At 47.2% G+C, this 19,162-nt stretch overlaps 1 protein-coding gene across 5 annotated transcripts in view; it reads right to left on the bottom strand.

The window, feature by feature from the left end:
- LOC117153556 (Krueppel-like factor 6) overlaps positions 1 to 19,162 on the bottom strand; it is a 276,239-nt gene that overhangs the window by 238,389 nt on the left and 18,688 nt on the right. Inside the window, exon 1 of one of the 5 annotated variants that reach the window (XM_076621352.1) lies at positions 10,544 to 10,564. The exons of the other annotated variants lie outside the window; for them this stretch is intronic. The gene's annotated coding sequence lies outside the window, so the exon portion shown is untranslated. Of the gene's footprint in view, positions 1 to 10,543; positions 10,565 to 19,162 lie in introns of those variants that run through there. 5 annotated transcript variants of the gene reach the window in all.

Below are 19,162 nucleotides of genomic sequence, written 5' to 3'. Positions count from 1 at the left end.
GTCCGAAACTTTCAAATCTATGTATCAACTGGTATTTTCCTTCGCCTTGTAGAAGTCGTCCGTGAGAACGAAACTGAATTTGCATGGAACGAGATCGAAATGCAATTTTATAGAGCAATGTCTACAGATCACAGAATTTACCGGAGATCGTCGCGAAATCGTAACCATAGAGAAACGAAAATGGCTGATCTCGCAGTAAGGATTCGATCTTCCGGAACGGGCAACCTCAAATTCAGTGCAGTCGTGGACGCGGTGGAACAGCCACTTTCGCGTCGATTTTCCCCGAAACGTAGCAGCGCACGTACGAACGTTACACGGTTGCCATAATTCAGAACGAACACCACAGGAGTTTCCTTGCACGTACACGAAGATCGGTGGTGTCGTAGGTGCGCGCAGGCAACGCCACGCTTCGGGACACCATCCACTTTGCTCGTAAAAATACCGGTGCAGCTGGCAAAGAGACCGACCGAGACTGGCAAAAATAACACTTGAAGAGGTCTTACTTACGGGCCACGTGGTTGGGGAAAATTCGAGCGACGAGGCGACGAAGAAAAAGGTGTGGAAGACACGGTCGCGCCGTTGGAAAGGGAGCACGGCGTGACAGAAAGGGAGCTGACGGTGAAGCGAGCGTGCATGCATTTACCCTGACACGAGCGTGTACATGGGAAGGGTACTAGTTTTACCCTGTGAAAGAGAAATGAGAAATTCATACGAAGCATCTGGAGCACTTCTGACTGCGTTTGAGGTCGGAGAATCTTGACAGATTCTATTGGTTATAGTTGTGTGTATTGCAAATAAGAAATATCTTTGTGATTTCTAAGCGACGCATTGTAGGAACTCAGTTTCGAAGGTAATTTATAACGAGACGCTGGAAAAGATAAAGAGTTACGAAACGACGGTATTATAAGTAGGCATATTCGTGAATCGATCTCTTGAAAATCACAAGTTCGTTTAACCGACTTCCTAAGAATGTGGCAGCCGCCAAACGGAACATAAACTCGTTCGTTCGTCAAAGTGTCTATTGTGTTTCGTCCGGTTGACCGATGAAACGACAATTCAACAGCGGTTATAATGGCAGCAAGTGCACGTCGTCACGGTCCATTTGGCCTGGCTGCAAAAAAAAAAAAACGCTTTGCGATGCTCTCCCGAATTACACATAAATTTCTCTCTAATGCGCATCCAGCGCATTTGCAAAGAGCTGAACGGCGAGAGGAAAGGACTTTTGGCACGGCGAGGATAGCGAATCGAGCCGAGCTTCTGGCTGGGGGTTCGATGCACGTGGCTTGACGCATGATCTCCGCCGTGAATCGTGCTCTGCTTCCTCGACCGAGTAGAAACTGCACCCCCTTTGGCTGTTGCCTTTTACGATCGCAAAATTGCTCAGCGAATTGGCCGAACGACTCGTTTAGCGAACGTCACGAGAAATTTTCCCGATAATGCGATTCCGTATGTTTCTCGATGAATTATCGTAAATATATCATTTATTTATCGCAAATGTACATCGTTATGTTTTCGCTGTGGCTCGGTATCGTCCAGTATCGCTCGATATCGGCGCCAGATCTTTGATAAACCGTTTCGCTATTTCTTTCGCCACTTATCGCGTCACACATACCCGCTCGAGCTTTGAACATCGTAGTCGCATTATCGTTCTTGGATTACCGATAAACCACTTCGACCATCTTTCACGTTGTTCCGTTTCTCATTCGATGCGATTTTTCCACGACATTTTTCTCTCAACGAGAAAGACGAAGAAAGGGGAGGGAGAAATCGATAAGTGATTTTCGCGATTTTTCACATCGCTCGTCGACGCAGCGAGAAACGGTGAAACACGTAGAGAAGCGTATTTCGAAACCACGTCGAGCCGTTCCATACGATTCCACGTCCAAAATGTACCTGTACAAAGAACAGAAGACTGCGTCAAAGGATGTGCCGTTGGAGCGCGGCAAGCCGATAGTCACGAAAAGCAACGTCACGTGCGCCAGACGAGAAGAAAGGAATTGGATATTCGCAATAGGGACGGCCGGCACGATTACTCAGACGTGCTTTTCAGCATCGGATCAAGGAGGACGTGGAAAAAGGGAGAGGTTAAGATGGCGAAGGTGCGATGTTCTTCTTTCGACGAAGCTTTCTGCGCCCCGACTCCCGACCCACGCTACGCTTTATGCCACGTAGTGCTCTTTTATGCTCTCAAGACGACGCGACGTACCGTTTCCTTCTGCCCTCGACTTACGACTGAATAATTCGTTTTGTTCGCACGGAGGTGTTAATATCGACACTTTGTCTTTCTTTGCCTTTCTTCCACTCCTCTTCGATATCTTCGAAACCTATCGCATCTAGAGAAAGACGTCCATAACGGGAGGACAAGACTGTTTTTATTAACTTTTTTTTCTACATCGACTCTACGACGAATAAGAAACGAATAAGAAACGAATAAGGCAGGTAAGAGCAAGATGAACGGTACATGAGGGAGAGAAAGGTACAAAAGGGAATAAAGAAAGAGAAGACAGCGGCAGCTTTCTGTTACAAACTCGCCCCGGCAAAGCAAAATAAAATTAACCTTCGCCGCGTTTTATATAGCCCGTCTCTCGCGAAAAGACGAGAAGCAGCAACAGCAGGAAGAAACGGAGGTACCCGCTGGCACTGTCTCTCTTGGTTCCTGTCTGCCAGCTCGAGTCTCCCTCCGTCCTTTGCTTGGTAGCAGCATCGTCTACTCGTCTGCTCTGCTATGCCGGTTCCCTCGTCGTCTCCGGTGCCGTCGCTCTCGCTCGAGCCGGGTTCGAGCTTGTCTCATTCTTACACGCAAACTCCATTAGAAGACCCCTGAACTCGCGGGGAATATCGTATTATGACACCGGAGGGCTCGGAAACGGCTCAAGGAAGGAAAGAAGCGCATCGTTTGGTGGACGAACTGGCGATTCAAGAAAGAAAAGGAACGAACACGGACGTATAAAGGAGGAACAGCGATTCGTGGAAAACGCAGACTGATCTGCGCGCGTTTATTTTTTCCTCGTTGTAATAAGAATATTTTGCCGCAATACGCGACCATTTACAGCTCATCGACGAAAGAATCGCGAGCGAGCTGATATCGCAGTAGCAGTTGTAATCGTCGGTAAGGCGCACTTATCGCCGCGTCGATAAATACCCTGGAATGATGACGATAACATTTACTAACGCGAACCACGCTATCTCGCCGGAAACGTCTCGATATTTTATTGATAATACATTTTTATCGTATTCGTACACTCGTAAAGAGGGATGGAACGCGGACCGAATGCATTACGCCGCTCTAAGACGCTGTGCATGGCGGGAATACTTGTCCTTAGAAATTCCCAGAGACATCGTAACGTTTCGGTACATTTCTTTTCGTCATATCCACTCGTGGCGCGTAGGCGCTCGTTTCAGCCTTTCGAATGAAATACGTTGAAACGCACACACCTGCTCCTATCTTCGTTTAAATAAAAGGGAATCGCTTAGGGATCGTTTAGACGTCGAAATGAAAAATACATGCTCCGTAACGGTATGTCAACGTTGTTCCAACCTTTTATGCGAGAGATAGCTCCGTCTCTCTCGGAATTCGATCAAAGCTCGACGAGAGCGAAATTCCTCTAATCTCTCTCTAGTCACTGCTCGCTGCAAAGAAGAAGGGAAGGAAGGTAAGAGAGAAAGCGAGAGAGTTATTCCGTCAGAAGCGGGAAAACGGACGGGCCCTGCAGAACGCGTGGCACCGTAAATTCAGTTCTGTTTCCTCCTCCTTTCTCCCAACCGCTTTTCTACCCTCTCGTCGCTCGAAGCCAACGGAGGGAAGGCAAAGAGAATTTTACGAATCGAAGCACGACGAGTGCACCTTCTTCCTCGGCGGTACAACGGCGACGTAGACGACGACGACAACGACTACGGTGAAGAAAATCGATAGTCTGCCTCAGCCTCTCTTTGAGAGTTTCTTGCGATCGCTCGTCGAACTCTCACCTCCAACCACCACACCATCACCACCAACACCACTGTACCACCACACCGTCGTCGCTCACCCCTAACCCAACGACGGCTCTCAACTTACCCCTGAGCCAACTTCCATACCTTTAGACGCGATCCATAACGCTTTTTGCCCGAAGCCTCGGACGAGGCAAAATAGTTCGAAACCCTGGGTCATCCATCAAACCAACGCGATTCTCCACGACCTTCCCTGCAAGATTCTTCGACCTCTATTTAGTCTTGCCAGCCAGAACGGTCTTCGGTTGCACGCTGCGCTCGTATCGGATAAAATCTGTACGCGAGCTACCACGGTTTTATGGCCACCGACGACGAGAACCCTGTCGCGTTGAAACTTTTATCAATTTCGAGAGACGACGTTCTCCCCACTCGTTTTATCTCGCCGTGACGCGTTTGCCAATATCAGCATCATCTTCGGAGCACGAGCTTTTTAATTGCGAATATCGCTGCAATTTTTGAACGGTCGAATCGGAAAAAATGTCCACTAACGTAACCTATCGGTAAATTACATAACCTTTAACTTCGGCGTTAAACAAAAATATTTTTCACCAATCTTTTGATAAGGAAGGAACTTTTGTGCAGAGATAATGGATGCAACGTAGCGTCAATTATCAGAGAATTAATAGTGCAATGTGTGCGAGGAGTTGAAAATAATTCGATGTCCCTCTAGATTTAGACGCGAGTGGAACATATCGACCCGGTGATATATCCAGAGACATTAGAGACCGAGATCCATCGATGTACTAAAAGTAGAAGGAATATCTGTCCTACCAACCGCCGTTAGACCCGATCCACCCTGCCGAACGTTGCTCAACCTTACTGGCGTAACTAACATTTCGTTTCCCCTCGTAGCCTATAACTGGTTCACCGACGATTTACGAGGTTCCAGTTGTTCTTGGAAGAACAAAGAGAAAAGAAACACGGAAACAGCGTTGGATACAGGGTGTTTTATCTCTCACACTTCATATTTTTCTGCTCGTTACTCTCTCGCAACGAAAAATCATGGTTAACGATCCACGAATTCAAGAAGCGAACAGTATGACACGATACTCCATTCTTTGTGAAACTATCGACTTTTATTATTCTTTTCATGTACGATAAACCGAATTACAGAAAAAATATTTGATATTACTCGTTACCTGGTTACTCTGGACCATAACACGACTCTATAACGCGAATCTACAGATTCAACTTTGAAAGCGTTTCGAAATTTCGAACATCGAGAACACTCGTAACGTCGTTCACGGTACCAGCAATGTCCTTGAGCTCGCAACTGATTTCGAACATAATATACGTCACACAGAGAAAATAATGAAACGCAGACTCGGGTGGATGCAAGTTTTCGAGTAGGCACTTGGAACAATACGAACGGGCACGCACGCAACAGAATAACAATGAGCAGAGAGGCGGGCAAAACTTGCCTCGTCGGTCCTAACCGAGCATTTATTACGACGCAATCCAGTTATCGAAGTTAACCGACAGGACAAGTTGATTGCAGAATAATACGGTGTAATATCCATCCGTGCCTCGGCTCACGCAACCACCGACAGATCGTCTGGTTCGTTGCTTTCGAACGATGACATACTTTCATCGGTATCTTTCCTTCACGCGTCACCACGCTATTTTTATCGATCCCAGAGTGTCGAGTCCACGCGCGCGAATACGATGGCTCGCGTAGAAAATAGAAAGAGATCCCTTCCTCGCTGCCATTTTCAATCGCCGCGTTAACGACGTTAATGAATCGCGAGTCGTAATCGGCCACGCGCCAGGTAGCCGTCAGCGAATCTTCGATCGCTTCACGGACCACCGCGGCTGTCAATTTTGTTTCTAATTCGTCGTAGAGTCGTAAAGTAACGCCACTCTACTACCAACAGCGTAAAAGCGTTAAAACGCCGACCGCGAGTCGCGTTCAATGGACGCGAGAGGAAAAACCGGCGTGCATAAACGAAGAAAAATTATCCAACCCTCGTCGCTCGGCCGAGAGTCGTCTTTTTCCCCTACGTGCACACCTGTGTCCGTGTACTTGTCATAAGTAAGCGGAAAAACGGGTCACACGAAACGAGAACATCCATCCGCGACGGTGCTCTCTGACATCAATTACCGAGTTAGCGCGCGAACTTGTTTTCCCACACTCTACTCGGTGGCTTCCTGATACTTAACTCTCCAATTAACGCACCTGCTTGAATCAGCCGAGCGCGGATCACTAGAGCAAGAAGTTCTCTCTGTTTATGCGTGTGCACACGCCTCTGCGGGAACGAACGTCGACGAGAGGAAGCGTTTGTCGAGAGTGGAAAGAGACGAAAACATGGAGCAGGAACGAAGAGAAAAACGAGAGCAGCCATTGCGATTTATTGGCCAATTTGTCGGGAAAGCCTGTTTGGTTCAGTCCTAGATGGTCCGTGGAATGACCAGTGTAATTATTTTTCAAGGTCTCGGCCTTTGAGAAAAGCCACGATGAGCTCTCGCGCCAGCAATGGTAATGAAAATAACACCAGCCACCAAGTGCTGGCGGTTAAATATCAACCGGCCCGAATGTATTCTTAGGCCGACTGGCTGGCCTGTTGGTAGAAAACGGTAAACACAATTCCATATTTACCAGTTCGCTCGTTTAACGCTGTGTCCACAGAAATTATAATACGTTTGAGCGTTCGGCCGGCCCATTGCCAGTTATCCAGTTATTCATCTACTGACTTTCCAGAAAATTTCCGCCTAACCAAAGAACATGCTCGAGACGCGAAATTTCGTAATTTCAGTTACAAGGATCGCGAAACGGACATCGCAAGACAGGCGGAGACGTTGAAGAGCTCTCGCTACTAATTGCCACCACGGAATAGGGATCCCGAACTTTTTAGCTTTTTTGCAGCCATCGATTTCTCTCGATTGGTAAAAATAGATCGACTTTCTCGTTAAGACCAACGTCCTTCACCGTGACTGGCTGAGCATCATTGGTCACCGCGACATCAACGACGCTTTTGTCGATCTTTTGAAGAACGAAGAACACGTCCGAGAAGAAATAAGAGGAAAATCGGTGACAGCGTGATTGTCAAGGAAAGACTGATGGAATCGTGAGACGATCTCGCGCGAGAAAGTCGGTGCATGCCGCGTGCAACGGCAGCAGCAACGAAGACACGGAGACACGGTGTACGCGGTTAACCTGCATCGAAGATAGGCCCTAACGAGCTGTAGTTCGCTACGTAATGGAGGTTACGTCTCGCTGATAATTTCCGATAAGTGCTCGGCCGCGTTAACTGGAGCAACCGCCCTCCGGGCTCCTTGCCTCTCCACGATCTACAGTATCGGCGTACTAACAACACCTACACCACGTACACGAGTGCTCCTCTTCTCGTTACTCCCGCCGTGTACGCGTCTATATCCAGCGCGGTGATTAACCGAGCCACATTGGCAGCCCTAAAGAAGATGAAAGCCGTGCACGAGCGAGCAATCGGGTTATTGCTGTCGGTGAAATTCCGTTTTAAAGGGGTCTGTTGCCCGATCAATTCCGATCCGTAGAATTAGTCTAGCCGAGTGTCGAACGTCGACGTCGTCGCCGTCGTCGATCGAAGAGAAATAACGAAACAGTCGATGCCTCGATATTTGTCACAGGACCGCTTTATCGTTCTCCCTGCGGCGCGTGTTGGCCAACGATTCATCAATTTCGCGGTCGATCGAACGGATTAACGGACTACGTGCACCCGCTGATTTATAAATATAAACGGAGCTCTTGCACGTTCGTCGCGGATAATGAAGAATCATATGGACCGCGTCGCGAGCACACGCCGCCTACTAACGGTAAGTAACGCCACATACGAGAGAGACGGGGACGAATGTACCGTGGAACCCGTGACCAATGACTGTTTTAGAGATCACTTTGTCAGACGCGTCGCGTCGTTGCGTTGCGTTGTGTTGTATCGGTGCGACGAGCGTGTGCCTGCGCATTCCTTTTCATCAAAACGAAGAAAAACTATCTAATGAATTGGACATGATATGCGAGGAACCGTCTATTCTTATAATTGGTTAATTTAGTTTACTATATCCGCTATTATTTTTTGATATTGTTACTACCTTCTTTCGTTAAAAATTTAATCATATATCAAACAGATACGAGATACGAAGAAACTCTATAGTGTTCGCATGAAGTAATCTATCACAAACGAACATCAACGCAAACAATTTGCACAGCGTTACACAAATAAATGTCGCGACGGGTCGATCTAACGTGTTCGCGTCTCCGTTATTACCTCAATTACCTTCTCAATTTATTATAACTGGTAAAACGTTACGCGGGAATATAGTTTGCGCCCAAAATCGTGCAGTGTTTGGAGAGAAATTGAATCGAGGAAACGAAGGAAGAAGAAACGGGAGAGGAACAGAGACGAGCCACGAATGAGGATAGAGAACGGTAAAAGGAAGACATTGCGAAGTTGAGGAAAACTTTGTCGAATCGAGCCGGCTCGTTTCTCCGACAGTAATTGTCCCGATCCGTTTCCGGCGGCATGGTTTGCTCGTTATAGGGGCTGTGGGGAGCATCGATTATTCCCAATTATAATAACAAATGCAAATCAGGAATAACGACTCGGCAGTCCGGTAATAAAGTTTTCCCGGACGGTCGCTCGCCGGTGCTTTTATCGTCCATTCGAGCGACATCTTTTCGGTCGAGTTCCACCGGCCGATTGTTCCCGCGTCGAACGCGTTGCCAACAAATGGATGATTTTTCGGTAATATTGGGTTGGTAAATAAGTGATTGCGGATTTGGTCATTAGGTCGTATTGACAAAATTCGTAATCACTTAGTTTCCAACCTAATAGAACCGGAATTCGATGGAAATCACTGAACGAAAGTGGTCGTGATGAACCATACGCGTGGTCCAACGCGAAGCCCGCGTGGTCGCTAACGACTAATTAATTAAAATTCAAGTTACGGTTATAGTGGAAATAAAGGCAGAATTACAGACGGCTCGGTCGCGATCAAGACTGCGCAACGGGTCTCGAGAGTGCAACAGCACGCCGCTCGTAATTACAGCAACAGAAAGGAGCAGAGAAAAAACGAAAAAGGAAAATTATGCAAAACGAGCTCGGCCTAATTTTTGCGAAACGCTCGCTCACGCTACTCTTCCCTGGTTCCTCGTTCGTTCACACATCACTTGGTGACGACTGATCGAGCCAACCGGTAATTAAGTTTAATTACGGGACACAATTTCAGCTGTCGTAAGTCGCCGCCCCTCCCAAAAAAGTAATTGCCCCTGTCTCGAATTTTTACGCTGACATTACCCCCTAGGCGAAATCTTTTCTTTCGCCGGGAGATTTGCTCGACAAGTAAGAGGCACGAAGGGAGAAGAGATGCCATTGCCACACCGAGGACCGACCACTTTTGCCACAGCATCGCGCCGCTTAACACGGCATGTCGGACACTCGAGAGGGCCACACAGAATGAAGACGACGTTGCAAGGGTGACGATCGAATAGAAAGGAGTGAGAGAGGCAGTCTTATTCTTATGAGAAGGAAAAAAAGAGAGAATATTCAGTGAATATTCGAAACGAACACAGGAGAAACATAAAGAGAAGCGAGCCAAGAGGAAATTTCAAACTATGTGCGCGGGAGGGGGGGGGAGGGTGTAGTAGTAGGACGAACGGGACCGATTATCGTGAGTAATGGCGATAATCGTCACGGGACCTGGAGCTAGAGTCACGACATCGACCTGAGCCCGCCAATAGCCGAACCTAGCAGAACTGAATATTCATTAGCGATGATAATGCCACACGATTCTCCATCCTGTACAACTCCCTTCTCTCGTTTCACTCGCGTTACCTCCTGCAGTCTCTGCACCACTGGTAATCTTGCCAACCAGCCAGTAGCTTTAGTCTCCACCTCTATCCTTTTTCTTTTCGCTCGATTCGCCCTGTCACTGTTATTTTTTCCTACCCTCCACTATACTCCACTGCCTTCGACTAGCTTTCCTTCTTTTTCTCCTTCCCCAGTCACTATTCATTACTGTTAATACCAACTCGTCGCTTCGTCACAAGCTCCCTTATCCTTCCAAGTTTTACTCTAGACTCTCTGTCCCCGGCTTCCACCCCACGCCAGTTTCCATATCCATTTATTTCCACGAATTCCTGCATGCCAGCCAATTCCTATGCACAAAATTCCACGAACTCGCCCACGATTATCCGAGGGCCCGGCATTCGCCGGGCACAGAATCGTAGTGGCTGATTATTATTCAGAAAGTATAACGCTCGGGCCAGCGCGAGGGAGCAAGGCGAATCGAATACTCGCGTACGTTTCCGCATAACTTAAGGGAAGTAACATGCAGAACGCGCTCGTTTCCCAGCGTCGATATTCTTGGGTGAAAAGTTCGTCCCGGTCCAACGAGCCTGCGTCCAAAGATCGCGATAAGCGAACGCGACGAGCCGTTTGAAAGCTGCCCGCGAGGGAACGCATCGTGTTCTCTCTGTGCATGATTCGCTGCGAATAGAGATCGAAGACGCGCGGATAATTGTTCGATGGAACGCGGAGCCACGGTTATAAAACCATCTTTTCAATTTTACTCTATACATACCTACCTGATTTTCTTCGGATCGGCTATGACTGGACGGTTAATCAGAGAATGGAACAGAGTCACGATCGTTTTCAACGTAGTGTTTTGACAAGTGTTTTGGACGAGCCGTTGTTGGTTTTCCGCACGCAACGATTTATGGAATCTAACTTGGTGCTTACCTGAAACGAAAAATAAGAAGATACATAAGTGGAAATTTATTGGAAGTTGCGACATTCTTTTAGACTCATCGAATACGTTTTAAGACCATTAAATACACAGAGTGTTTCGAAATGAATACAAAAGTGGCTCTGACGAATGGCTTGCGACATCTAATAATTCATTAATATTTTTACGTTTAAACCGTACGTTGCTCTGTACAAATCGTTTCCTGGTATGTGAATAATACTCGTGTTGTTAAAAATGCTCGTAATTAGAGTCGTAGTATAGCGCCGGAAATGAGTGCGCCGATGTTTGGATGACCGGTGAGTCACGTCGGCGACCCATTGAATCATCATTGGCGATTAATCGCGACGAACAACGAGAGACGTTCCGTTTTCGCTACGTCGTTTATTCTCGACGACCTCGTCGCAACCGAGTTGAATAATTTCAACGCGGTCCCGGTAAGAATAATTTAGGATGTATTTTGTTCATCCTCCTCCCTTCTCCTGAAAAGATGGCGGTGGGAACAAAAGAAACGTATGGTGGCAGGAGCCAGCCGGAAAAGCAAAACGACACCGGCGCTTGGAAATTTACAGCTAGGGCGAAAGAGGAAAGGGGCAGACTGAAGCTATTGCGCGCGTGCAAAATAACCTGCGAAGCATGTGTGTGCACGCATTCGTCTTTCCGCGCGACGAACCAGCCCAAGGGCTCGCGCGACCTAAATACACGCCACGTTCCAGCTCCGCTTCTCTTCGAGAAACGGTTTCGCCCTCTCTTTCCCCTGTACGAGTCACGAATCCGCGCCAAAGAGAATCTCGAAAGAGTCGGATCATAAATCTTCGGCTTCCTCGCCGCGAGAATATCCCGATTTTCAGTCCTCTGTCGTGACAAGAAAAGATTTTCTTTTCCCTTCCCCTGTTTCGCGGTTCTACGTTCTTCCAGCTAGTCCCTCTCTTTCTCTCTCTCTCTCTCTTTCTCCCGTTCTGTGAGTTCACCGTTCTCCAACGTTCCAATCGAGTCACCGGAGACAAATCCTACGAGTCTCGATCCAGCTCTCTCCGCTAATGATGCTGAGATCGGTGTTGATCGAAATCCCAAGCAAAGACGAGCGACCGTTTACGCTCGTGACTGGTGAACCTACTCGAACGTTGCCCAACCATCTGATTACCAAACAATGACGAATCGATGATCCGGATTACGGCGAAAGAGATATTCGCAACAGTGAAAATACGTATCAGGAAATTGACCGATTATGTAAATTTCGCGATAACTGGATCTAGCGTCACCGAATGTTCGAGAGATTGCGCTATCGTAATCGGTACATATTATGAAGTAAGAAATAATAAAGTTACATACGACAGACCGTTTACTTCGTGTTTTCGTGCCCAACCACTCCGACTACACGTTTCTTCGACCGTTCCATTTGTCCGAGGTATATAGTACGAATAAAAGGCTCGTATTTGTCGATGGTTCCGAAGAAAATACAGAAACGTGGGGAAGGAAGCGAAAAAATGCGAGAGTTAATGCGTCGACATTGTTCTCGACTCTCGCACATCCGCGAGCGAAGATATCGACATTTGCATTTACAGTTCAAACGCTTTTCGCCGGGCATTGTGTGTGCACGGGCGATCCGGAGTAAAAGGTTCGATAACGGATCGCCTTTTAGAGATCGATTTAACTCGATTCTCTCTCCATCTCGGTCAAGGAGCCTGCTATAACTTCTCGGTCCCGTCGTCTCGACAAGCAGCCCGTACCGCTCTCTCCTCATCGATGATGTCATCCTTTTAATGCGGAACGTCGAGCAGCCCGTGGCAAATGAAAATATGCTCAGACGTGTGCTGACATTTGAATGGTAAGTATACTCGAAGGTTAAGTAATTCATTTCTCGAATCGAACTCGACTCTCCCCTCGGACACTCGTTATCGGTCTATTCTTGTGTGAAGAAAGAGCCCATATGCTCGGAAGCATCCCTTTCTATTAAAAATCGAAATTTTCCTTAAGGATATCCATCCTTTAAACACATGAAAGAGCGCTTATTCTCTACATACATCTCTGTCCGTAAATATTCAGATATATCTAACAGAAAGGTAAACTTGAATCGTATTATTAAATTTACCATTGTGTTTTTTATTCTTTGACTCTATGTGTTCTATAAATGATTCCACGACCGGATCAATGATTACGCTTTATACGAGACTACCAAGTATCTTAATACTCACGAACAGACGTGTAACTTCACCCCTATACCCTTCATCAGCCAACCAGCCAAACGATCTTAACCTCATCCAACGTTCTCACCCTGCACCCAAAATTACCGCAACAAGCCCGAACGCTCTACCAAGCCATTAACAAAGAACGAAACAACGTTGCGAGATAAATGGAGACCGATGCAAGAAGCAGAGACGACGAGAACACGTGGATGTAAATCGTCATTACGATCGAAATGTGGAGCAGGTGCATCGCCGAAGGGCTGGGCGAAGGGGTGCCTTCATGCAAATCTTATCGAACGTAAAAGCTTGTAGAATGGCGCGGAGATGGCAAGAAGATTGGAGCTGGCGGTGGAAGAGCAGTGTCATTCCTTATCTGCAGCCTTGGCCGCATAAATGCATCGTAACGGGGCGCGTTCGAACGCCGGCCCGCCGACTGGGGATACGCCAACCGGCTGCATCGTAGACTGCACCAATACAATGCATTTCGCGTACTCCGACAATGTCCGACGTGGTATCTATAGCGCGGGACGGCGACCGAGCGAAAGGGGAGAAGATAGAGCGGCAAACGGCTGACGCATTGTTTCGTAAACATCATTTGGCGGTATCTCGCGAGGCCGAAATTTTTCGGCCGGCCTCTATTTAAACACTTTTAATATGCATCTCTACGTGCCTTGCTTAACTAGCTGTGCACGAAATCTACCGTTCTCCTATCCCTCGTGCCGCTTTCATGCTTATCGCGCGGTGCATCCAGTTCCTATACTCTGAGGAGAGGCGGGGGGGGGGGGTCGGTTTAAACACGATGCCGTTACAACTCCTTTTTTTTCCAAATTCTGCTTCGTATCAATGTGTCAGAGAATTTATTAATTTACAGAGAAGTAGCGTGACGTAAGAGGAGACGTGTCGTATTGGCTTTATTAACGATAAAATTGAAGCTTGAAAGGATGAAGTCATATTGTTGGTTAACAACTATTCGCGAGTCATAGATCCAATTTACAGCGAACGAGGTACGAATATCTGACACATTTGTTTACTTTGTAATAGAACAAATAGAACGCCGGATGTTTATTCAAGGAATTAATAGAGGAAACGGTGACCAGTTTACGCAGCAAAATTCCGAACAATTAATACGACGTCGCTATACCATTCGTGGCACCAGAAGCGAAAATTCATCTTTCCTTTCTATCTCAAGACCCAGAGAGTAACGCAACGAAGTATACGTAAGTGCATATTCTATGCATCGTCCTCAAGAGCCGGGAACTAAAGTGCTCGTGACCAAGTTAATTCACTCTAGACGCGGACAACAAAAGCGAACGTGAAGCTGAGAACAATGTGATGATCAGAGCGGAAACGGTAAAATTTGAAATTCAGCGCGAGGAACAGCGCATAAATCGTGCAGGAGCGGGACACCGAGCGCGACGAACGAGCTGTGAGGCGGCTTCCTCGTTCTCTTCGGAGTTAGCCAGGTCGGAACTGGTTTTCGTACGAAAATTACCGCAACACGATACGCGGGCGGTGTGTATTTACGAGCACGTGCTCGGCGTCCCGGCACGCGTGGAACAGGCTACATGGAAAATGGAGCGGCGGATGCAAGGATGCGTGACCCTACGGGCCAGACGTTGCGCGGAACCACCCTTGTCGAAAGTTCGCGCATGGGAAAATATTCGGAAGCAGCAATTAAAAGTTTCGGGCTTATCTCGAACCGAATGGGGATTCGAGGATACTGCAATTAAACGGTCGAGTGCGGCGTGGGAAGAATTGCGAAAAAAAGTCCAAGAGGGAGACGGATCGCTTGTTAACCAAACGATAATGAAATTTTTACAGCATTAGACCGTTCCATGACGAAACGAGTAATTTTTACCGTGTGTATTTGATTCGCGATCGCGAATAGTAGGTCAGAGCAAAGAAGAATATTCGAGCGAAATACTCGGTACACCGATAATCACACGTCTCGTCTCGGTATGATCGATACCTTGAACTTGAGTTAGCAGAAACAGGGGACAGAAAGCGGAGATGATCGTGCCTCTGGTTGCCGGCGGACGCGTGACGTATAGCATCGTGGGATCTACAGCGCGGCATTAACAGTGATGTAGCGTCCCTGAATGTAATATCGTGTCGCGTATAACCCGATACACTCTAACGCATGAACCGATATTACTTTTCGGAGGGGGGAATAAATTCGAAGCGACGCGCAGTTCCGCGTAAAACGTAAATATACTGGAGAATATTCGAGCCGTTTCGAAATATATTATCTTCCGTTGTGGTGGGGGTGCAGGAACGGGAACGACGACTAGCAAACATTCCGGGACTTTTCATCTTGCGATAGTAAACGTCCCTTGTTGCCGTGCTATGGGGCCAAGGGGAGAGGAAAAGCGGGATGGTGAACGATGAACCGTTGAAAAAAATACGAAATAAAGAGCGAACGCTCGCGAAATCGCGCGACGAGCGGAAGGAACGCCGCGAGACGAGGGAACAGGGATGTTATCGCAAAAATAGAGAGACTTTCGTGGCTTCTTAGCGAGGGTGGAAGCGCGGACGCGGCAAGGGCGAGCAGCGGAGATCGGCGGCGGGAAGAGGGGAGCAGCAGAGAATTCATTAAGGTATGAATAATGCGTCTGCGATGCCAAGGCTGCTGCCGAGAGCACCACCGTGCATACCATGGCCTGCCCACGGCACGGCTGGAAGAGCATGGCTAAAATTAAAGCGGATTCACCCCCTCCGCGGCCACGGCCTCTAGGCGAAAACGTTCTTCGCCACTCACAGCCGCCACGTGCTTTTCTTCGAAGAAACGTAGGCTACGGACGAACAAGGGAAAACGATGGAACGTGTAAAAAGGACGAAAGATCAACCGACAAAAATGTTAACTATCGAGGAAGATTTTCGAGCGAGATTGTAATACACGGATAAAAAGATTCTCCTGCCACTGTTCTATATTTTGAATTTTCAATTTACCGTTATGGGAGATGTATGTAAAATAAAAAGTTCAAAATACCGATTCGGAAACCTTCAACGTACTTTTTTACGAACAAGATTTTAACGTCTAGAAAATAGTTAATGGTCTACACTCGGAACAGTGCGTCGTTACAGTGAAAGCGGTTATCGGGAACATCGCGTGAAAATACAAAAACGTATTCCATTCATCGCGATTACGATCGATTCCGAGACTCAATGTCCCAATGGTAACTTTCCCGTTTATCTAGTTGTAACGAGAAATCTCCGGAAACCGCGGTCACGACTCGCTTTAAATACCTTCCAATATCGCGCTAATGGAGCGAATACGCCATCATGTTTTTCCATATATGCCACGCGGTCACAAGCCTGTTTCGCAAGTGCGGAAGAACAAACGACTTAACAGAAGACTAAATATGGAGGCATCAGGATTTCACTATTTCCACGAAATTACTTAATCGATCGACGATGATCATTCAATAGCTGCGATCCTCCCCTTAACGCCTGGTGATGCCATTGTCGCGATTATAATCACTGTACGCGTGCATAACAAATCTTCCACGCCTCGTCGAGAGAACTTGGATTTCCATCGTACATATATAGAGATATACGTCGTCGATTTCGTCGATTTTCACCGCGACTGATATGCAGATCCAGCAGTAGGTCGTGCGAATGATTGTACAACTCACTACCAAGGTGATTTATTTGCAAAGACATCGACATTACGTAGAATCATTCCTTGTATCGGGACACACATGCTTCAAAAGTTGCCGCGACTTGATTCGCGACAAACACAGCGAACGACGAGCGTGCCAGACGAGTTTTACGAGCTCCATGGGTCGAAGAGTGATATGTCGCGTCTTTTTCGACCGGAATCTTTTTCAGCGATTATACGTATCTGCTCGATGAAAGGGGCCAGAACGGGTCTCTGTTTACCGTGACGAAGACACTAATGACGTTAGAGGAGACGCGACGGTGTAAATTCATTAGCAGCTGGCATCGCGTCCTCGTGGATGAAAAGCGTAGCGACTGGAAGGATGGAGCTCGATCAAAATCCACCGACATAAGCTTTCAATGTGTCGTCTGTCACGCGAAAATATTAACTTCCCGAAATCTCGAGATTATCCCTTAAAACTACGAATTTGTAATTCTACATAAAGTAATCGCGTTTAAATACGGAAATATATTTTATACATTTTTTGCTACGAACTAGATCTGACAGAATAGACACGGTAAAGTCCTCGTAACGCGAAAGAGCGCGGAAAACTGCGCAGTTTCACGATACGCCCAGAAATACCTAGATCCAGCTTCTCGTAGTGGTTGGTGGCGTCTCGCATATAGGTGTACGAGGCTTTTCGAGTATCCGGCGTGGATGCTTGCCAGATGTCTGCCAAAGCCGTGTTTCGGATGTGTACGCTGAGAGCTAACCAGAGGCCCAATGCGGCTCGGAAGTCGATGACTGAGCGACAGCTGGTATTAACTGGCCGACGAATGAAATAGGTAGGGAAGGTGAGCGACTACTGGGAAAGAACGCAGTGGTGGAGTATCTGGAACGTCTTCCAGGAAATACACGCGAGAGATCATGTCCCGTCGCATCGTTGAACCGTCAGGAATTTGTGACATCATCGCGCATTACCAAAAAATCTTAGCTTGAAATATTCCTGGCACGAATGTCGGGGACAGAGTTATGAATCCGATAAAAGCTGAATAGCGATCGATTTAAAAATGATGTAAACATTCGACAGAGAAAGAGGGAACAGATTTATGCGAACCAGCCTGAATTCTCGGAAATTCAAACAGCGTGGCTTGCAGATTTTTCAGCGGCGGATCCAAAAACATCGAGGCACGCTGGTAACCCAGTTACGATAGGGGCGCGTGTGTTTCTCTTTCGTGATTCTTACGGTTTCCACCGGCATTAATTAGCTAATTGACCGAGACACGCGGTTAATTAAGCTTCGAACGACTACACCTCCGAGAATAATAGAAGGCGCAACCATGCGTAGGAAGCGTTCGCGGTATGAAAGACTCGAAAAACGGATCCGATTAAAAGAGAACGGTTTCACCGTGTTATAATATACCATTCTATGCTAGTGTTTCGACATCGTATTCACTGTTAAGTGACGAGTAATTCGGCCAGATTCAAAAGACGAGGAAATCAAAAGTAGAGACGCGTAGCAGAGAAGCTTTAAACTATAGAAGGAATAGGAAAGAAAGAGGCACGAAGGATAAAAAAGAATGAAAAGATAGAAGCAGCTGCAGCGAATGATACAAGTAGACGAAGAAAAAGACGAAGACCTCCTTATGAAGGAGTCGACAACTTACTCGAGATATTAATTTCTCGTTAAAACTCGCTCGGCGAGCTTTAGAGCAAAGGCGGACTAGTACGCCTTGAAATGGCATGGAACAGTTAGGAAGAAAACGAGATGCGGAAAGAAAAGGGAAAAGGGTAAGAAACTCGTTGCCTGCCTCTTCGGAGCAAAGACCGTAAATCGAGCGACGATCTTCCTTCTTCGCGACGACCAAGTAATTACGGCAACGAGGGACACTCAGTTACCGAGCAGCGCTTTATCACCGGTCATCATAATCCAGCAAGGAAGATCAGTCAGCAGACACACAACGCTGAATCGTTTAATATAACGTCCTTCTTTATTCGAATTTCAGAAACATAGATATTTAACGATTGCATACATTAATATGTTACGCGAAACGTTACCACGAATGCCATAAGTCTCTCACCGAAAGCGATTTATCCGCTGCTTGTTAGCGATCATCCTTCACCGTGACAGGTGGCAAGAAGTACAACGATCGATCTTCCGCGAGGATTCCTTTTACCACAGAATTTTCAGACGATCTCGAACACACTTGAGCACCCTCTTACAGCACGTGTGAGCATGCTCGCGCGCTGGCCTTTTCAGGTGAGTTACGACGAGGATAGCGCATGGAGCGGAGCAACGAGGACCGTATTATTTCACTTTGGTGACAAATTTCACGTGGAAAGAAGAAAGAATGCAACCGACGGTCGCGGGGGAATAGAGAAGGTGGCAGGTGAAAGAGCCGTAGCGTAAACGGGGGAAAGGGTACGAAAGGGTGGAAAGGGGATGAAATACAGAGGACGGCGATAGAGAGGAACGAACAAATGGGGGGAAGAAAAAAAGAAAGAAAAAGTGGAAGAAGAGGAAAGAAACGGGGAACGCGACGGCGGCGCGTCCGCGCGCAGCCGGCGGAAATACGGAAAACGACTGGCCTCTTTTTCCTCCATCCGGTTTGAATTACTATCATCTCGGCGAGCATTGTCTATTGTGGCGGAGAATTATTTTATTATCGCCCGG

The sequence above is a fragment of the Bombus vancouverensis genome, chromosome 1 (assembly GCF_051014615.1).
Source record: "Bombus vancouverensis nearcticus chromosome 1, iyBomVanc1_principal, whole genome shotgun sequence".
Lineage (NCBI taxonomy): Eukaryota > Metazoa > Arthropoda > Insecta > Hymenoptera > Apidae > Bombus > Bombus vancouverensis.
This window is presented reverse-complemented; position numbering and strand designations above follow the sequence as displayed.